This window comes from Podarcis raffonei, chromosome 10 (assembly GCF_027172205.1).
Source record: "Podarcis raffonei isolate rPodRaf1 chromosome 10, rPodRaf1.pri, whole genome shotgun sequence".
NCBI lineage: Eukaryota > Metazoa > Chordata > Lepidosauria > Squamata > Lacertidae > Podarcis > Podarcis raffonei.
This window is the reverse complement of record NC_070611.1, coordinates 24,379,949-24,401,978: the sequence shown is the minus strand read 5'-3', so window position 1 is coordinate 24,401,978 and position 22,030 is coordinate 24,379,949. Positions and strand designations below refer to the sequence as shown.

The 22,030-nt window shown below is 39.6% G+C and overlaps 1 protein-coding gene across 15 annotated transcripts in view; it reads left to right on the top strand.

The window, feature by feature from the left end:
- Positions 1 to 22,030, top strand: part of FOXP2 (forkhead box P2) — a 349,270-nt gene that overhangs the window by 34,214 nt on the left and 293,026 nt on the right. For 12 of the 15 annotated variants that reach the window (XM_053406905.1, XM_053406912.1, XM_053406898.1 and 9 more), the window contains one exon: positions 4,022 to 4,152. The exons of 2 other annotated variants lie outside the window; for them this stretch is intronic. The gene's annotated coding sequence lies outside the window, so the exon portion shown is untranslated. Of the gene's footprint in view, positions 1 to 4,021; positions 4,153 to 10,105; positions 10,266 to 22,030 lie in introns of those variants that run through there. One more of the 15 variants, XM_053406897.1, reaches the window with a different exon arrangement.

The following is a 22,030-nucleotide window of genomic DNA, read 5'->3' as shown; positions in this document are numbered from 1 at the left end:
CATGTGGGCCACTTACATGCTTACTCTATGCATGGCCAGGTGAGACTGACAGAAAGGTAAATGAAACAATATCGAAACCTTGTTGTACCTCAAGACTTTGATGTTCCTTTTTGTGCTCCTCACTTGGACAAGACTTCTGTTCCTGCTGAGCTTTCATTGTGGTTTTGAATAAGCCCAGGCATTTTGTAGTGATTGACCCTCCTGACTTTCCCTTTCAACTTCCTTTTAACCAATGCCTTTGTTTTGAGGAAGTTTCCTCTTTTGAAATCAAATGTGACAATGTTGGATTTTCTTGGCAATTATCTATGCATTGGTAACCCTCTATATATCGGTAACCCCTCCTATCTTAGCTTGGCACGGTGTTGCAAAGAAAAGGACCAGGGAGTAGCAAAATGGCTGCGAGCTCCCCTCTGGGATCTCAGATGCTTGTGCAGTCTGCTCTTGTCTTTGTCAACCAGGCCAGGAATATAGGAATATATGCAGTACTGTATAATCCTGATCAGGCAATTCATAGAGGACATTATGCATTATTTAGGCTACAGTCCTATACGTACTTAAGAACAAGTCTAATTGAACTCATTGGAGTTTACATCTGAGATGTGTATAGATACTTGTTAGCATCTAGAACAGAAACGGTAGAAATGGATACCTTTGTAAAATTCTAGACACTTTCTAGAAGTCAGACATAGCCCCCTATGCAATTGTTAAATTGTATAATTTAAAAATAAATAAAATATATAATGCCTGTAAGTGGGCCTGGGCAAACCTGGAGTTTGCAAAATTTGTTTGTGGATTATGATGCTAATTTAATAAAGGAAATAACTTTTAAAATTCATATTAAAGCAGACGATGATGATGATAGATATGCAGCTCACCTGACTGGGTTACCCCAGCCACTCTGGGCAGCTTCCAACAAATTAAAACACAGTAAGACATCAGACATTAAAAACTTCCCTATACAAGGCTGCTTTCAGATGTCTTTTAAAAGTTGGATAGTTGTTTATTTCCTTTACATCTGATGGGAGGGCATTCCATCTTACTGTTTACCTCACATTCTATATGCCCTGAAAGCTACCAAGTACAAGTACAACCATTTTAAAAAATGGTTAATCTTTTAATTTGGAAACTAACACATTACTGTGTACTTAAGAAAAACCTACTAACTTTTTTGGGGAAGCTGCATTTCACTTTCAAAAGGATAGGCATTCGACTACCTAAGTTTGGTATTAGATGGACGCATGATGGTGTAAAGCAATTACAATAATTTAAGAAACCCTTGTAACTTTGAAATTAGAAATGTCGACGTTCAGATTTGATTGTATACAATCATGACCCTCACCACTATTAACAGACCTGTGTCTCAGGTTTCCCACTACCTGCCCATCCTTAAGGGCCTATAAAAATAAGGTTAAAAGCTTATGTCCTTGCTAAGGGTGTAGAAATGACAGTAGAGCCATCCTGCAACTATTGGCAGACCAGTACTTAAGGCTGGCCAGAACATTTCCTTTCTCCTGGAGTTGAAAAAGGAGATGTGTGCAGTAGCTTCTATAGAGCAGTATCAGAAGTTGTTGCCTGCTTGACAGCAGGATGTTACTTTGTTCCATTATGCAGGTCTACCTTCTGTTTTGTTTAGGTATCAATGGTTCTTTTTGTTCATAAAGGGTATTTAGAGAGTGAATCTGTTACAATGTGTATATTTGGGCTCACATGTGCACCGCCAGCACTCATGTATGTTCATATACACACTGCTGAGAGGTTTAGGATCTTTTGCTGGAGTAATGATGTGTGCTTGTTGCGGATGCATGTTAACCCTTAATCTTATGCCCACAAGAAGCTCTCACACAAAGAAATAAAGAAAGCTTGGTTTATTATATAAAATAGGAGTGACAGAATATATAAAAATGCTGATTTAGACAGCAAAGTTACTGTCTAAGCAATTAGCAAATTACAATACATATGCACTTTGATTAAAGTACAAAATAATCCCTAACTATTCTAAAAGGCCTACAGAAGCAGGGAATGACAATTTTGCCTTAAAGGGAAGCAGTAGTGTGCAGAGTCTTAGAGAGCTCCGGGTAACTTCTGTCCAGTTGGAGCTAACTAACTTTTGCATCTAATGGTTTTTTTATACTTTTTGCCAGGAGGGGGCTGTGAAATAAGCGGTTCCTACAATTTCTATAGGTACTTTGCTTAATTCTCACCTTGCCCATATTTGGTCACCCTGTTTCTGCTTGTTTAACAAAAGTTGAAAGAATTGTGACACTGAGCAATTTACCTGAACCTGCCATCTCTCTCTCTGTGTTTGTCTTCACATCACCTTTCGTGGCGTGGTGTGGTGAGGCCCTGGGCCCTGCAGTTCCCTCAGAAATAAACACACAGACACAAATATATTGGGTTAATTGGGATAAATTAGGCCACAACTTTATTGGTTACAGATGTGAGCGGTTTGGCTTAGCTCATTTGCAGGAAGTCTCTGAAGGGTCAACCACCGATAGGGGGAGCCCTATGATATACATCAGTTAAGAGCATCCCCAAGGATCACTGATGGGGTTGTCGCATGGCCCAAGCCCACGCCCAGGCTTTGGCCAGGATCTGCATCCCTGAATGCCTTTAATGGGATACCCTTAATGAGGAGGGGCAGGTGGAGGCAACAACCTCCCCTCCCATAAATAAGGCTTACCCAGTGCCTAACCTTACAAGGTTGCGACAATTGCTACAAGGTAGGCGAACACCAAATGGCTGGTGTCAATTTGTCAAGTGGGAAAATTCCTGCCTGGCCCCCCAACAACCAGGTGACAGACATTAGTCCATAGCAAGGCCAGAGTCAAGCAGTGCATTAAAAAAGAGGGTGGGTGGACTGGGAGATCCGACAAGACGGCAAATGGAGGCCCCCCCCCCAGCCGCGCTGCAGTTTAAACAGCATCAGCCACACACACCCCGGCTAACCCAATTGGTCAGCCGGGGGGCGTGACACGGCTGGGAGTCCTAATGACATGGGCAGCATCCCTCTGCCCACTGCCGGGTCACTGGGAGGTCCCGGATGCACACCCGCAATGACACCCCCTGGGGAAGGGGAGTGGTCTTACCATTGTGTGGATGGATCCATTGAGAGGTTGAGTATCCTGTACTTGACAACTTTTAGTTCAGATGTAGGTAAACTCAGGATATGCCCAAATGCCTTTCAGCAGGGGGCTGGGATCTGGCTGGTTCCATAGTCACCAAAGCTAATCATGGAGTGTCTCGTGTCATATTAGAGTTATGTCAATCTTATACTCATGCCATGATCTAAAGAGGTAAACCATATCATAAATTCAGATTCACACACCCCTGTGTGGGGGAGAGAAGCCTGACACACCATTGGGCTAGTGTAGTTTTAGAAGGGTTGCTTGGACAAGGAGTTGATATAGTTCCTTGCTGAGTGGAAGAGGTATATATAGTTGTGGGAGTTTCCTTATTAACAACCAATGGAACAATGTATGGGTTGTTGGTTAGGTTGGGCGGATATGAAAGTTTGAGTGAGGAGTAAGTGTACCTTGAATAAAAGGAACTGAGGTGGTAGTGGACAAAATTTGCCAAATTTTTGATACATTACGCAATATTCTACTTTGGAACTTTCAGTCTTACGTTCATTGTATATCTTATCCCATACATTTCTACAAATTGCAATGCAAGCTTTCCAGAGTGATCCCAGAGTTCTGCCAAAGCTATCCCAAGATAAATTTGGGATTAAAATATTGCAGGAAGAAATGTAATTTTCTAAGCACGGCCGTGTTATGTTAAAACTTTCCTTTATAAATATCCTTCAGGACAGTGTTAATTTAACTGTCTGTCTTGGTTTTCAGGTGTTTGGCAAAAATATATAAGTTCTTTATTCTTCAGCTTAATACACTGCATAAATATGCAATGAAACTTTTCTGTAATAAATGAAAGGGAGCTGGGAATGGTTTGAAAAACCCACAGGAACAATTTAGTATAAAACAGGCTATCAGATCTAAACATTTCTCTGTTCTTTGTCATGCAGATAACTCACTGTCTCTGAAGGGACCTCATTTCTTAACTTTTTGAGAGCCAAGTGATTGAGGAAAGGCCATTACAAGCAGAAAGAAAGAAGTCTTCTTGCAAAAATAGGAGAAAAGAGGAGCTGAAAGAAATGTAAGTGTTTCAGTGAACCTTTCTTAGCTAGTATTGAGTACTTAATATTGTCCATGGTGTGTTCAAAGTATAACTCTTAATTCACTTATCAATTCTGTCCCATTTGTGAATGACAATCAGCAAACTTCTTTGTCAATTGGGACAGAATAGGCAGAAGGGAGGTAGCACATTTTCCCACAATGCACTGGTGACCCCAAAATACTGGACAGTCTGTCCCCGATGCGCCCCATTCATTCTTTCCCCCTTTCATTCTTTTCTTCTGATATTGGATGGGATTGAATTCATGCCTGTTCCTTCATATGAATGTAGAGGAGGAATTCTAGCTGAACAGAAAAAAATTCTGTGCAAGTTTGCTGCTTGGAGCAGGATGAATGATTTTAGCACAAGCATTCCTTCTGAAAAATTTGCACATCTCAAGTTCACAGGAAAATTTGAAAACTGTGTGTGCAGGGGGAGAAACATTCACATCCCTAAATTCTGCTAGAAAGCTGGAGAAGGGAAGCAAATAATTTTGCCCGTACTTTATATTGGCAAATTTTCACACCTTTTCCACAAGAGAATATTAATATTATGCTTGGCAATAAGCCCAGGCCTGTAGGTGAAGATGTGGGCACTGGAAAGGGGAAATGATTTAATTTACTTTGTTGGTGATCACTGGTGCTGAAACCTTCATCTCATCCAGAACACTGCTTCTCTTGACTTTCAGTAATCTGTGTCTAATTAGTTACAATGTTTTGCTCCTAATGGAACATTTTAGATTACATAAAGGGAGGACTTGCATTTTCATTTCCTAATCGGAACTAAAACCAAACATTGCAACCCAGTCAGTAGTGAGAGAAGTACTATTTGTACAAAATTATTTAGATACACCTCTTGAATCTCATAGTGAAATCATTCCACATCAAAACTTAAGAGTTAGTTCATTCTGATTCTTCTGTTAATGCTTTTATATCTTTAAATTTTGAGAGCGCGTAGGACTTAGCAGATTATTATATTTTTTACAGTGAAGGTTGTATATCTAGATATGTGCATAATGATGTGTATATATTTATGATAATATTTAGGGCTGGGTGATATCTGGTTTTCAGCATTGTGATATATCACCAGCTAAACACTGCGATATACCACTATATCATGATGTCTAAAATAAGGATGGAACTTATTTTACACAATATTGGCAATATTTGGTTTGTTGTCTCCACACCCAGTTCAGAGCTAGCAAGCCCAAATATTCATATGAAAGTACTGAGACCGAGTTATGGCAGGTTCCGCAAAACGTACCAAGTCTATTACTGAGTATGGATTTTAACATAGGTCCACTATATTCATCCTTCAGATTACACAGTTCTAAAATATGCTTATCTCAAAAATGAAAGATCTTTATTTTGTCATTCTTGTGGACAAGTAGAAGTTTGATTATGAATTGGTACCAGCAGGTGGGACCTGCAGTGTAGTATTGACATGTATCTCTACTTCTGTTTTGGAATTTCAGGGGTCCTAAGCAAGAACTTAGTAGTGCTGTCAGGTCTTACAGTGAGATTCAGGAATGAAAATAGAAATAATTCCACATGTACCCCCAAACACTACCTGCTGAGCATTTTATAGCAGTATAATGTGGAGAATGGGAAAGGGAATATGGCGTCATTTCCCCTTTACTTTTTAACTTTGCCATACTCATGGCCTAAAACAAACAACCATAAACCACACCTACCCTAGTTTACCCATTGCGGAACAGACACCTTAATATTCTGTGTCTCAGACTACTATCAACTGTAGACTTAATCTGTGTGATTTCATACCTTGCTTTTTCCTCTCCTCTATGGTCTGAACTGGAACTTCACTGTTCATATGGATGTTAAAAAGCATGGGAGACTAAATGAAATCCTGCAGAATGCCATAGCGCAAATGCCAAGAATCTGAACAAAAGCCTCCCGGACTTGCAGATAGATGCAGTAATAGTGCTTCCAGCTCCCAACCTGTAGTCACTCCAGGAGGTCAGTGGTATCAGCGGGCTCCATCTGTGCCAACTTTTAAACGCCTGCTGAAAACTTTTCTAATCCACTAGGCCTATGCAGACAATTAGGAGCACACCCACCACAATGCTCTATTGATGTTTGCTTTTAATTTCCTCTTGCTTTTATGATGTTATTGTTTGGTTTTATGTTGTTGTACACCTCTGTGATACATTTTCATGATACAGCAGTAAATGTTTTAGTAAATGCATACAGTATTTCTCCCCACACAAGTTGTTAGTTAGGATGACGTAAAGCTGTTTCGGTGCTAAACCCAGATTGAAGCCAGATTGAAATGGGTCTAGATAATCATCTTCCTCCAGACATACTTTGTGTCTGGTCAACCACCACATTCTCAGTCACCTTGACCCTCCAAAAGGAATGTTAGCACACTGCCAATAGCTATCAATGCACCCCTGGGCCCATGGAGGGGATATATAGCCACCACTTTCAAGGCAATAGACATTACACCTTTCTGTAAAGAGGCACTAACTTCCCCTTCAATCCACGCAGTCAATCCTTCCTGGCTAACACTTACAGGCCATGAATGACAAGGGTCAAGGAGAATGTGTGGTTGTCCAGACCCCTTCAAGTGTCCTCTCCGCATCTTTGGGACTTCAGTAACTTAAACTGATCCAACAAAACTAAACTTCATAATGCTCTGGACATTTCCAATGGAGCTTCATCCACTGTAGCATCAAATTCAGAGCAGATGCGAATGATGGTGTTATGGATTGCATAAAGATTGACAGACTAATATTGAGGATCTGATTCCTTTTGTCGTATGTGTGTGGGTAGCATGCAGTATTTTTATGATTGCATTTAGTAGAAGCTGTAACTTTTTCTTGTTGATTTGAAATCAGATAAAATATTGGTTAGGAGGATCTTTGTATTCCCTCTCCCAAACTCTCAGGTTGATGAACTCAAAAATAGGTTGCATTGCATATTCCGGACAATGAATTCTATAAGTCAAATACACTGCAGAACATGTGTTTGTAGAAAATCTAAACAAGCATTTCATGTGCACATCAAACTGTTTTGTAAAATTTATTCTATTGTCTTAACTATCCTGCTGAATGAAAAAGTGCTGGATTCCAGTTCTATGGATGGTGGTGGTAGAGTAGCAGCATGAGTTTCTCTGGCCTAGGTACTTTGACAGTTTAGGATACTGAGAATAAAGAAATTACAGCCAATTCATTTTATGTTATCTTAAAATTGTACAGCACTTTGTAAACACAGATGAATTAGGCATCACAACCCCCTGCCCCGTGTTAAAACAGCATAAGTCATTAGCAGTGCTGCAGAAGAAGAATGAAATCTCTTTTAACAATATGTTAGCTCAGCTGCCTGTTCCGCACTCTGTGCAATTTACTTAGTGCAGATTCATTTGCATCCATTTTGCCCACACTTGTATTGACTTCTAGAAATTCAAAGCTGGTTTCATATTACAGCTGCCACATGGACGGCTTTTTTGCATGGTAAGTTTTTAGTGTATATTGATGCATCAAATGGATTGGGCTCTCTGCATCCAAACCTCCCCACCCTAAGAAGGTGATAAGCATCCTATCAGCTGCATGAAGCAATTTAGGGTATATACACATTATTACCCTTTACACTGGCTTCAGTGTGTTATCACCATTGTGTTTTAATCTTTGTACGCATGACGTTACTTACCCACAATCCACTTTCCCTCCTGAAAATACTGCTTTTTCATGTGGTTTCCCCAAATCCAGTTTCACTCTGACTTCAAAACTGTCGAAGGAAGGGCTATAAGTGCTAAGAAAGAGTTTAATCATCAGCTGTGTGGTGTTCACTTAGACTTTTCCTCTCTTATTTGGGAATAAATCCCATTTCATTGGGAAGATGTATAGATAGGATCATTGCTGCAGCCGCAGGATGGTGATTTATGCTGGGCAGGGGGCGTGGCAGCAGAGTCGGAGGGCCAAAAGCTTCACCGGTAGGATTTGGGGTAGGTGGTAGTGGTGGTAGTAGTGGGAAACTATGGTCAGATAGCAGGTGGAGTAGAAACAGGATTTGCAAAATCAAGTGGAAAATGCAGTGAGAAATACTGCTTTACTGCTTTTAATGTATACATACCCTAAGTGTCTTCCATGTGGTATGTAGATCAGCCCTCCCTAACACATTATACTGTACAGAACATGGTGCAGGACCCCTTAATATTCTGAAGCAGCCTTACTTTCCTCACTTAAGGCAACACCAGCATGAGGTATAAAGACGTCTTGGAAACTTTGGTCAAAGAGTTCAGTGTAGCAGTCAAGCCATAATAAGAGGAAGATTTGTGATAAAAGCAAAAGGGTATGAACAAAGGGTACCATATGAGCCTGAAATTTGGATGGGGAGGCATTTCTAATATCCAGAATGGTGGCCTATCTTCGTAAATAATGCAGTATTTCAGGATTTGTGGATCTCATTTGCAATTTATTTTATATGAGCATAAAGAGACTAGCCAGGCAGCAATTAAAAGTACAGTATCATAATGTAATGATGCAATTTAATAGTACAGTACATAAGGCCAAAGTTGGTGTTTATTGTAAGCTCATAATGAAGCTTCAAAACACTATCTCTGATATCATGCTAACTGTCTGAGAGTGTCCTTCACAAAACAAAATGCAGCAGGTGATAATTGTACAGCTCTACATTTGCCCAAGTGGATGATGAAATGCTTCTTGCAGCCACTATCTATCAGTTAATAATAGTACCCCACTGTAGCTTCTAGAAGCCTTGCCCAGTGCAGTTCACAAAGGTTATCTGTTGGTGAAGAGCCCTAAGCTCCAGGTATAATAACTATTCTTAGGCCCATCCCATTTCGCCGCCTGAGGCAAAACTGGAATGTGCTACCTCCTGCTGCCACGCCACCTCCGGAACGTCTCTCTTCTGGCTGAACTTGGTGAGCGGGGGAACATTCCACAAGGCCTTACTGTGCCCCAGAATGCAGCCCCTCCCACTAAAACGTGGGGAGAGGGGGGAATTTTGGCGATGGAAGCCTGAGGCAGCTGCTTCACTGCATGCAACACGCTGGCTGGTTCTGATTATTCCCAACTAGTTCCATAGGCAATTTTGTATTTTGCGTGTATTAGGAATGCCTCCTTGTCTTAATTTTAGGTTGTATGTACATAGAAAGTCTCTCTCTCTCCCCCCCTTTTGTTCTTTTGCTGTGCTGCTGTACCAGTTTACACATTTGCAGAACAATCCAAAGTGAGTTGCACTATGGAGTGAGAAACTGTAGACAAAACTCTGTTGACTTGCTATGGCTTGGGTGGGAGGCGAGGGGGCTCCCTCCCATTGAGGCCAATGAGAGAAGAGGAATTACCTATGTCAGCTCCAGGTTGGTGTAGGTGATAGGGCTCAGGATGGGCCAACTCAGCGGGATGCAGGAACTTGAGACCCAGTGAATCAGAGGCTGTTCTATGTGTTCCCCACCACTGGAACGCCCCATTTGAGGGCTTAATGCTAGCTACTGCTGGTGGAAACACCACACCATACCACCACTGGTAGAAATATGCCAGTGTAGATTTCCATGGACCTAATCCTAACCTTATCCAGCCAGCAGATCTGGGGCTAAGGATTGGCTTGTAAATTTGTGTATGCATGTATTATTTCAATATTGTTACAGATCTAGAGTTAGTAAACATTAGAAATTAGTAAAATTGTAGAATTCAGATAATATTTAGGACATTGAAGGACAGTTCCTCTGAACTGTGCCAAATATGGAAATCCCTGGGTTTATCCTATGCAAACCAGCCTGGCCAGGATGGTTGAATGCAAGCCATGATGAAACAATGGCCAGGCATCTACACATCACAGAGGTTTCCTTGGGTCTGTACAAAACAAGAGTTGTCATGCTTACTGTGGGCAGAGAAAGGTTTAGGATTGAAAACAGGAGGGGCAAGCTGTCCCCACAGTGGGGAACACAAGCATTCTGGGAACAAGATGGATGAAATAGGTAGAACTCCATGGTCGGGCTGAAGGTCAGAACCATCTTTGTTGGTTGACTGAAGGCTGGCTGGGACAGAGACATGGAGATGTCTTGGAATCTGATGCTGCACTGCATCTTGACACCCTATGGAAATGCGACCCTGGGTAAGCTCCTGGATCCCCCTCAGCAGAAATTGAGTGTGGCGCACAACCTTCCTAACAATATTGTATCAGCATTTCAAAAGTTTATTTGCGTTTGAAACTTTGCTATATTGGATACATTTTTACATTATTTTAAGTAAATATAAGTAAGTATATGTTTGTATTTCCAGGAAGTAGACAGGATTCATATGAGGAAATGGAAACTTAGATGTTGATTGTTACTCTACCATTTACATAAGCCCATCTTCAACCAAAAGGATATAAAAGACGGCAGCATCACAAATACTGTAGATGAGATGTGTAATTGCAGAAGCCATCTGCTCTATGGGGGGTGCTTGTGTATTTTATTAACACCAATAATGTTGAACTAATTAACAGAGATCCCTCACAAAGCAATGCAGGTCTTAAATATTCCTGAACAGAAAAATAGATGGGTTTAATGAGAAAGCTGTACAAAGGGTTTTTGTTTTAACCCTATAGTACTATTGTTGTTTGAAGCCCCTAATTCCAGACATGAGCACTAGTTACCATAGACTTCTTTTTTATTCCTAATTACTCAAAATAATTACAAAGTTATTGTAACGTTGAAATCAATGAATAGTTTACTTAAGCCCACTGATCACAGTGGGTCTACTCTTGAGTAGCATTGGTATCCTCTGTTAATTTCAGCAGTTTATTCATTTTTGCAGTCGCTGACAGTAGGAAAAGAAGCTCAATTTCCAAATGATATAAGACCTAAGGTGTAATGTGTTGAAGACTGAGATTAAGATAAAGGAGGGCCTGGATTGTAGATGAGGGCTAAGAAGGCTGTGAAAATCAACAAACGAGAATCTAGATATAAACATTAGCAATAAGTTCAGATTGAATAAGATAGAGGAAAGTTTCCAGAGACAACAGAAATAGAAACTCTCATTTGTTCAGGATGTCTGCTCGTGACTGAAAGTCGACACATGTTTAATACATGTGTATGCATGTCTACTAATGTCAGATAAGGATGTACAGTAGCACCTTGGCTTACGTTACCCTCGGGTAATGTAAACTTCAGGTTGCAAAAGCGGCAAACCCGGAAGTGTTTCGCCATGCGCATGCGCAGAAGTGGTCCCTCCAGTTGCAGAAACCTCAGGATCCGACCAGAGTGGATCCTGTCTGCAACCGGAGGTACCACTGTATAGGTTTGCATTTTTGAAGCTTTTAGCTGTCCTGATATTTCATGGTAGTATTCTTATGTGGGTAATTTTACAATTTTAAGGTGCTGGGTTAAAGTTCAAATATTCAGAGGGAAAACACCTCATTGTTCTTCTTCCATATGTATTGCAGAAATCATTTAGTAATAACTGTATTCTTATGAGTTTGTGGGTGCCGTACACTTGTATTCCCTGGACCCAGCAAGTTTTAGAAGATAATTAAGCCAGGCTATCTTCCAATGCTCAGGTGATTGCCTGGGTGATGGGCCATTAAGAGAACTATGGAAAGAAGATGGGCCGTTAAGAAAGCAAAAGAAAGGGGGCTTTGTGCCAGATGACAAATGGGTGGAGCCTCTCCTCTGGGTCTTTGAAAGACAAAGCCTGAGTTTTTGTATTGAGAGTTTGCTGTAATGCAACCTAGAAGTAAAGCTGCAGGCTGGAAAACCAGAGAGGCAGCGCACAATATTTGATTTCTCCTTGCAAGGAGTGTTAATGCTGTGAACCTCTTTATTGTAGGTTCAGGTTGTATGTATGTGCACATAAACTATATATCATAAAGACACCACAGTCTCTGCTGTACCTCATTCTGAAAAGCAGAGACCCAGGGAAAGCGCCTGGAACCCCTGGACTCTTGGACTGCTTGGAGATTGATGTGCAACACTATGATAAATAAAGGGAAGGGAGAGTCCTGGCTAGCTCAGTTGGTAGAGCATGAGACACTTCATCTCAGGGTTGTGAGTTTGAGCCCCACATTATGCAAAAGAATCGTGCATTGCAGGGGATTGGACTAGATGATGCTTGTGGTCCCTTTCAACTCTACAATTCTATGACTGTGATTCTATTTTATTTACTTAACAAAATGCATAAGTTGCTTAATAAAACCTAAGCAGTTTACAATTTTGAGACAAGAGTAAACAAACAAGAAGGTAGGTATCCAAGATAGGGCCTGCACAGGAATATAGTTGTTTGGAAGGTTTTCCCTAGCTTGACTAATTTAGAGCTCTATTGAGTTTTGAATGCTGATATTCCTAGTTTCTCTTTATATTTCTATAGGATGAATATAACCCATCCTAACACTTTTTGCGATTTGAGGCCCAAAGCATTCACTAGAGACAGCTAGTTTACATGGCACACTTTAGCTTCCTGTCCAGGGATAGTATACGGGTTGCCTTTAGTGTAGAGTTTTAATTTAACTGATGAAAGTTAATGCCTATAATCATCTCCATATTAATTGTGTCCCTTCCTTCTGATTGTTGGGCAAAATGTCAGTAGAACTCTTGGCTCTGTTTCATACGCAAAATGTAAGAAAAGTAGGTTAGAAGGAAATGACCTTTGTTAGTTCAAGAAAGGCTGCTGGTGCCAGCTGGGTGAGAAACTAGATATGTATATACAGAACTGTAGAGAATCTCTGGTGACTTAGTTACTTACGCAACTTTTAGTGTTTTGTCAGTAGCATAAGTTTTAAGACACATGAAGTATTTCCAGGAAGTTTGCAAGCTGATGGCATTGTAAATATTTAAGATGATTTAAAAGGTTGTTCCCTATTCAGTGTTTGTGGAGGATTAAGTGCTTATATTGCCTGAGGATATTTTTTGTTTTCCCTCAAAAAGATCTACTAAATGCAGAAATTGTGCTGCTAAAACATTTGGTTGGCACAGATATTCGCAAACCTAAAACTGCTGGAGCCAAACCTTTTTCGGTATTTACTTCGCAGTGTTGCACTTGCAATACAACTGCCCATCTGTGATCCTCATGTGATGCTTTGCTGTCTTTGGCAGTAATGCAGATGGATTGCTTGAGGATGTATGTGGGAAGAAGGGAATGAAAGCCAGTGACACTGACAAGTGGCTCCCTCACTTTTAGATCCTTCATAACTTCACTGCTTGTGGTTGCGCCATTAGAAATAAGTAATTTTTAATTTCTAGTAGTGCCTGTACAGTGTGACAATTCCATGCCATTTTTACATGAAATATACAGCACCCAGTATTTTTAGGCAGTTTTATAAACCTTCTGAAGATACATTTAGAAAAATAAAGCTAAGCTGGATATGTTTAGAAAGGTGTCTCTGGCTAGAGTTAGGAAAATAAAAGTATTCAGCACCAGGAAGCTGAATCTCAAATCCCAATCACAAATTGGCAGCTGTAATTAGGTTCTGAAAAACATGTTAAGAATTTCGTGAGGTAATACATCATTCTTCGAGAGGGCAATATATCACATTTGCTATGGTTTGTGAGGGCTTTAAAAGAAAAATGTGGTGATGGGAGACTAGCTTCAGAGCAAATAAGTCCTTTGTACGACAAAGTAAGTCATGGTTAACACACACTATTGTGTTAAGCCCATCTATGGCTCCAACTGCTCTATATAACCTGGGAACTGCAGTTTGAGTTGTGTCCCCTCACAGAGCTACAATTTGCAGTGTTCCCTAGGAAGAGGTTTTGATGGTTATACCAGTCTGGAAGTTGTAGCTCTGCGAGGGGACAATTTTCAGCACCCTTAACAAACTACAGTCCCCAGGATATTATTTATTTTAGGGGGGAAGCCAGGACAATTTAAAGTGGCACAATACAGCTTTAAATATATAGTACAGATGGGGCCTGGTTCTAAAAATCAGTTTAGATGGTATTTTGCACACAGGTCTTTCTTTTGGGGCAGGGCGGGGCGGGAATTAGCTTCCAGAATGCCTTTATTATAGAAGTGAATTCAGCTAGTTAGTGTGACATTTAGGTATTAATCTAAGACAGAGTATCTTAATTTTGCTGTAGCGCAATATGCCTGCCAGTAATTTCATATAATCGGCACGAGCAGTACAGTAGTGCTGCAAGACAAAGTGTTTTATGGAGGTCAAAAGAAGATTCAGGACAATGCTGATGCAGGAGTAAGGTTTGATGCTGTAGCAGTCCTTAGGCTTTTGAATGCTGGAATGGCAGGTTAAAGCCATTCTCAGTGTCCGTTTTGTGGCTGTAAGTGAAAAGGGAGTGTGGCATATCAAGAGAATAAGATTGGAGATAACTTAAGTAAAATAAAACATTGTGTGGCGATGGTTATTTTTTTCCATACATAGTATGTATTATTATTTTTTTGTATTTCCCCCCTGTACATAGCATGTGTTTTTGTATTGTAAATTGCCCTGTGGTCCTTGGATGAATGGCGGCATAGAAATTTAATAAAATAAATAAACAAATAATATATATCCTAAAGAATTTTAAGAGTCATGAATTTTTACACAGCGATTTTAGTAAGTTATATGGAAAATAACTGACAGGCATCAGAGGAGGATGAACTTAATATTACTGCACTTGCTTAGCATGGGGTGCTATTGTCATTACCTTGTCCCTTGTACCTATCTCCTTAGCATGGTTTGAGTCTTACATAGACGGTATCTGTATGAAGACAGGAGATGGATGGGTTATATTGTGATGTTTACAAAGCCAGAAAAGGAAGCTAACAACTTTGAAGTGTAAATAAGTGTGCAGAAATTGTAAAACAAGATTCAAACACTGGGTACCAAGTCATGTAGAAAGGAATAACTTATCTCCTGTTGAGAGTCTTGTTCATGCACGAATCACTAAGAATCAGCCTTCTGGCAATGAGGGGAAGTTGTTGTAATATTAACTGATGGTGGACACAGATGACCAACTTACAGGTGATAAATGTGAGTAGGTTTATCCACTTATTAAATGTGTACTAATACTGCAACATGCAAGTGACCACTATGGATGGATTTTGTTATTTTGCATGTGTGTAGGAAGATAAGGAGAGATGGCTGCCTCAAACACATGGAAGGTTAAGGAGGGAATGATAGACAATTGGTCACATTGGTTGTTTAACTTGCCTTTTACTGTATAATTGTTGCTTCCAAACAAATTGTGTAATGGGACCTCAGATTAGCTTTGTTTAGTTTTATGTTTATAATAATATTTATAAGATCCATTTTAGAATTTTTAAAAAGCAAATCAATTCTAGATTAATTTCAGTCTGGGTTTAAGCCTGGCTTTGGTATGCAAAGTGCCTTGGTCGCTGTGTATGATTGTCTTTGTGGTGAGATTGACTAGTTTCATTGGAGGCACAAGGAGTCTTGGGGACACTGAGTACTTTCCATCAACTTCAGTTGTTGGAGCATGTGCATCCCTGTCTGGACATCCTCTAGATTAGATCACTGCAATGTGTTTATGTGAGGCCACTTTTGAAGACAGTTGAGACACTGCAGCTAGTACAGATTTCATTAGCCAGATTGCTGACAGTGAGTAGGGGGTCTGATCATATAACACTGATCTGACCCAACTGCATTGGCTTTCAGTTGGTTTGTGGGTTGAATTCAAAGTTCTGGTTTTGACCTATAAAGCCTTATATAGCTCAGTACTTTAGGGACCACGTCTACCTGCATGAAAGTACCTGGATCTTTCATTTGTCATCTGAGGCACTTGGTTTGCCCTTTGAGGGAGGTATGGAGGGGAGGTATGGAGGTTGGAATCAGGAGGACAGACATCTTCGGTGGCAGCTCCCCAATTGTGGAATGTTCTCTTCAGAGAGATGTGTATCATTATCAAACCTTGGGAACAAGGTAAAGACATTCCTGGTATTTGGCTCCTAACTGGGGTCGTAATGCATGATTATATCTTCACCTGTATCGGTGTTCGTAGTTTAGTAGAGTGGGTCAGGATTCATCCTACTTACATTATTACATGATGAGGTTAATGATCTTTTATTCTTGTTTAAAATTCTATATTCTATGTGCATTTGTAATTGAAAGTCACTTCGGAAAATATTATATACTGCTGTAACATAGTGGTTAAAACACAACTATGATTGTTTTCAGATTAGAAATAAATTAAAGAAATATATGCTTTAGGAGTGGAAAAGATTACAGGAAATGTGGTTTGTCATACAGCTGTCTCATTACAGTGTTCAAACAGACCTTTACAGAGAATGTATTTCAACAAAACTCAAAATAATGGGCATAGTACAGTGAAACCTACAGCAATTTCATTTCTTTTTATTATATAGTAAATAGGGATAGAATCTTTGCAGATTCTTTTGACCTTAAAACCTATGAAAAAAATCATTCAAAAGCTTAATTTTTTCCAAGTGTCAACACTCTTCCTTCTGTTATAATTGCAGAGGTGTCACTAATGTAAGTTTTTTTCTCACATCATATTAAACAGTCACACAGAATCCACACTTAGACTAAAAAGTTCTTTGCATTCTCAATGTATGTGGAAAAATGTTCACACCAACTTCCTGTAACTCACACTCTAATATAAACTGTTAACCCCAACCTTGTTCTTTCAGCATGCATTCCACTAACAATGTATCACAAATTAATCTAGTTATACGTTAATTTTGTGTTGGAGAGTAATTTGAAAGGTCATGGCTTTTGTTGTCCCATAGACTCTGAAATAATTTTTTTCTAGAAATATGGACTCCACCCTTCACTTGATGCCAGCATGATAGTTATATTGATTTTAAAGATAAAATAGGTTTTCTTTAATTTAAAGATCTCTAAGGGCCAAACTTGACATTGTGGTAATTGCACAAATGCAGTTAACATTTTCTCTCCTTTTTTGGTTATATAAATAGCATTTGTGGGGAAGCCTGAGCAGCCTCAGGACCATGAAGGTTGGGGTTAGGAGATGTAACATTTTCTCCCTGCCAGATGAAATGTTTCTTGGAAGCTGCTGTTTCCCCTTGAAATGCAACTTTCATTGGCATCAGTGGGAGCTTCCATTGAATTTCAAATAGCACTTCTGGGAGGTGATATTTGTCGGGACCTTGGCAGGGAGAGCAAGTTAAACTTCTTCATGCCACCTGCCATCATTCCAAGCAGCCATGAGGAAGCCTGAGCAACCATTAACATGGGTTCATGGGTCCATGAATTGTGTTCATGCTGTTAATATCTTTCTTGTAATATTTACAGTAGTGCTTGTACAGGCAATCAGCATTAGTTTATTTATGAATGCCGTCTCTAACTAACACATTGTTACTGCCGGGTGAAGTCCAAGGAACTTCTGGTCCTCACATGAATCTAGTAAGTGGGAGCATCACTCAAATGCCTCCTCATATTGCTAGTTAAAATTTCAGTGCTTGGTGATCTTGATTTATACTGCCCTGAACATACCTTGCCTCAGCTTTGCTGTTGTTCCCTCCAATCCTTCTCTACTAGAAACTGTACTAGAGAGTCTTGAGCAACTCCTGCTTATCCCAAGGATCCCCTCCTTGGGTTATTGTTTTCAGTCACAAGTGGTTGAATAATTCTTGGAATGTAAAATAAGCCATCACCTCATTTTCTGCTCTCCAAGACCTCATCCAGTTTCAGCGAATGAATGACTGTGATTGACTTCTCCTAAAGAGTATCATGCAGTTGTGCCTTTTGCTCCTCTCCTCAATATTATGAAGAATAATTTTTGTTTGTAAATGTCAACACCTCATTAGAAGACTCTGGTAAAGCTAGAAAAATATGTGTGTTTTAGACTATCGAATACTATTGGATTGAAATCCTAACACATTTATCTGATAAAGGTAAAGGGACCCCTGACCATTAGGTCCAGTCATGACCGACTCTGGGGTTGCGGCACTCATCTCTCTTTATTGGCCGAGGGAGCTGACGTACAGCTTCTGGGTCATGTGGCCAGCATGACTAAGCCGCTTCTGGAGAACCACAGCAGCGCACGGAAATGCTGTTTACCTTCCCGCCGGAGTGGTACCTATTTATCTACTTGCACTTTGACATGCTTTCGAACTGCTAGGTTGGCAGGAGCAGGGACCGAGCAATGGGAGCTCACCCCGTCACGGGGATTCGAACCACGCAGAGCAATATACCTACCTATTAATGTATAAAGTGTGTGTGAGACAGATAGATAGATAGATAGATAGATAGATAGATAGATAGAACGAAATCAAAAAACTTTCATAGCAAGAGTCCATACTGTGATGAGGTTGAACAGGTAGATAGAAGAAAATCTTATTAGTCCATTTTCATTGGATTTCTTTGACATCCCTTGGAAGGTATCAAGAGAGAAATGGGAAATTTGGATTTCCTATAATTTGGTAACTACTCCCTTGGTGTTGGGACTCATTTTTAAATAAAAATATTATTAGCCCTTGCCATCATAAAAACATCTGCCTTTTTATGAGTTAAATGGATTTAAATTTTTGCTCTGAGCTGGAACTCAACGTTATAGGTCTTTGCCCGAAAGCAAATTCTTTTGTCATCTTTTGTTTAATCAGTTCAGCTAAGATTATAAGAAGCTTGGGGAGTTTGTTTAAAAAAAACAATTTAGCCCTACTAATTCTTCTTTGCACATTCCCATGTTTGTAATTGCTTGTCCAGATACATATTCTATCCATTTAACACAGGAATCTAGATTAATGCATCTTGAGAACTGTTAATGAATTAGAAATAAGAGGGAGGCTGTTTCCCACTTGAAAGCTATAAGCTGAGTCTTTAATCTAGGTAGTTGGATCTTTTCTTAATTTACCATGCTAGTTGGTTCAATGTCTTTTATGGGGTGGAATGAATTAGAACATTTCAAACACTGGCAAAGAGTAAATGCATTCAACAAATATTTTAAATGCAAACAACAAATAGCAACAACTAGGTAACAAGAGCATGCATGCATTTAAAAGAAAAAAACCAAAGCTTTCCCATTTTAAAAAAGTAAACCTAAAGTATGGTGTGGATGAGAAGAGACGTACAAGGATTCACGATTCGTTTATTAGTCTCACTTTCCAGTGTATTTCTGGATACTGGTGTGCCTATAATTTTTGAAACTGAAGACGAATGGATTGGCTTAGGACTCATAAAACGAAAACTTCTTTAATTGCTTGGAGACCTACTGTGCACTGATGCAAGGCAATCTCTCTCTGCAGAACTATTGCCTCTGGAGTAGTATTATCCCTGGTGGCCTTGAAACATGAAAACTCAGCCCAAGCTTAAACTTGGGTGTGCTACCCATGAATTCCTGTCAATACTAGGCTACTGGACTAAGTTCAGAATTACTTTTATTGGGAGGGGGAAATACTATGGAGTATAATTGGGCTACTCCTTCTGTGAAGATAATTCCACATTTCTCAGCTATTATTTGCTCTAGGGGCACCCATCTTTGCCTAGTATATCTTACCTTTTGGTAAAATAAGTTCTGCCATCTTCCCATGCATTGCCTGATTTGTATAATTTGTGTCTTTAATGAGAAGTCATATCACTTGATTCCTGTTTGTAGTGCTGTCTGCACATATTTTTGTCAACTCAGCACTTTTGCCATAGAGAAACCTTATTTTCTTAGCAGTCAAGTCACAGTGTGTTGTACCTGGGAAAAAGGAACACAGCTTGGAGATGATGTATTCATAGCCTCTGTAATTGCTGCTGTTGGTATTTTGTGGGCAGAGTTCACAACAGTTTGTTTGAAAGGAACACAACTCTCCCTTGTTTCAGAAATGTCACATCATTTTGCAACAGGAGATCACCACCTCTCCTGTTGAGGTTTCCTAATGTAATTCCAGGTTTTGTTTAATTCTTAAATCACTTTATTCACAAATAAAATCAATTACATGGTACCAATGAAAATCCCCCCAGTTCAAATTCCAACATCAGTAGAGAGATTTCCCTCAGCTGATGCTATTTGCATTTAAAAACAACAACCCTCTGTGTAAATTCAAAGATCCACTTATATGTAGACACTTCCTACCAAGAAGATGTGCACAGGAATGCAGGTTTAGGATTGTAGCCTCATAACCCAATCCTAACCCATGGTTATTTTTTTTTTTTTTTGAAAAGTCTGTATTGGTAGGTTGAGCGAGACTGAACTTCAGGAAGGGTCAGGATCTCAAATCCCCTACTGACTTAAGTGCATAAGAAGTTTTTCAGAGCGGCATTTAACTCTAGATAATTGGGAAGGCTGTAAAAGTTTGTATGAGAGAGAGAGAGCGCACCCAGTTCCCTTTTTAGCTTTTTGGTCTTCAGGTTCAAGAGGTGCTGATCTAACAATGGAAAGGCCCAACAGTAATTACCTGGTTGTCTATTTTTGAATCTTCTCTGGAGTGTTCTGCTTCAGCGTTAAAAAAGCAAATTAATAAGGCAGCAATGTTAGGCAGGAGTACTCTCTTTCTCTCCCTCTAGCTGCTTTAGTGAAAGGGCATGAAACCTTAAATGCACAACAGATTTATTTTATTGTCTGGTTAAAATTTATATACCACTTGGCTGTAAAAAACAAAGCTCAGAGGAGTTTGCAGAAAGACTAAAACAATGAAATCATCAGTAAAAACAGTTAAAACAACAATTTAAAATATTAAAATCAATTTTAAAATGCACATTGCAGTTTTATGCAGATGCGCTCAGTATCTTCAAATGTAATGGGACCTGGGGCCAGCCTAAGACATTTTGCTACCTGAGGCAGAGAGATTCCTCCTCCCTTCCACTTACTTCAATACTGGTAATGGGCCAACATCATCCACCAAACTGAGGGCAGTAGTCTTAGGAGCTCATGCACCGCATGCATCTTCAGTCTTCTTTGCCTCATTGCTGCTGCCTGCCCCCAAGCATCTGGCACCTGAGATCACTGACTCACTCTGCCTAATGGTAGGGAAGGCTATCATAATACAGCAGAACATACAAGGGCCCTGACAGAGATGTGCTGCATATTTTCAACACTGGGAGCACCAGCCTTCCTGTATGGCCCATATGTTGTGTAGGCCCGATTGCACCAACCACAGGAAGCTTTCCTTATGCATTTTTTTGCATGCTGTTTCGTTATATTATGTGATGCATTAGAACAATGGCTTGCTCAGGAAGGCTTTGCTATGTTAACAGTATTTGTAGTTTGGGTGCGGTTTTCTCTTGGGTTGGAATAATTATTATTTTAAATAAATGGTTAGCTTCTCATTTTGATTTCTCCTGTTAAGTAAAGTTGTAAGACAATGACTAAGAGTGACACATAAAAGTTTTTCTTCTTCTTGGTGTTAGTAAAAAAGTTGTTTGCAAAGTTCAAGTTTAAACTTGTATGGTAAAAGATTTTTATTGCAATCATAATTTTTGTTTTACTTTTAATTTACCATTGTTTGTACACCTTGAGGGGGGGAGAGATGCAACACTTCTGTAACATTAAGTCTGAGAAATAATTACACTTGGCAGTTTTTGTTTGCAGCAATGCACGAAATGCTGAAGGCTTTTGTACAGTTCAAAGAGCACATTCCACAGTTCTAGCAGTTGTCAGTTGCCTGAAGGGATAATTTGAATTCTTGAGAAAAAATGCAATGGATAATGGTGAATGCCTTCACCATTTGGCTTCTTGTTCTGTTTCTCTGTTTAAATAGTTATTCACCTTTTAAACGAGTTGATTAGAGGACAAAGGAAAATACTGATCTGTACAAATTTAATAACCTTTTGTTTGGGCATTGCTTTGCTTTTTTGTACATTGTTTATAAATTAACTTTTCATTTTGGCTTCTAAAGATTTCTGCTTGTTGGTGTTGATCTTATGGTAGAAATAAGTTAAAAGAAACCTAAGCCTGAAACTGATGCTAAACAAAAATTGTGAAGTCCTCACTGGTGAATCCTGTATTAATAAACTTCTCACATTTTTGGTGATAAATA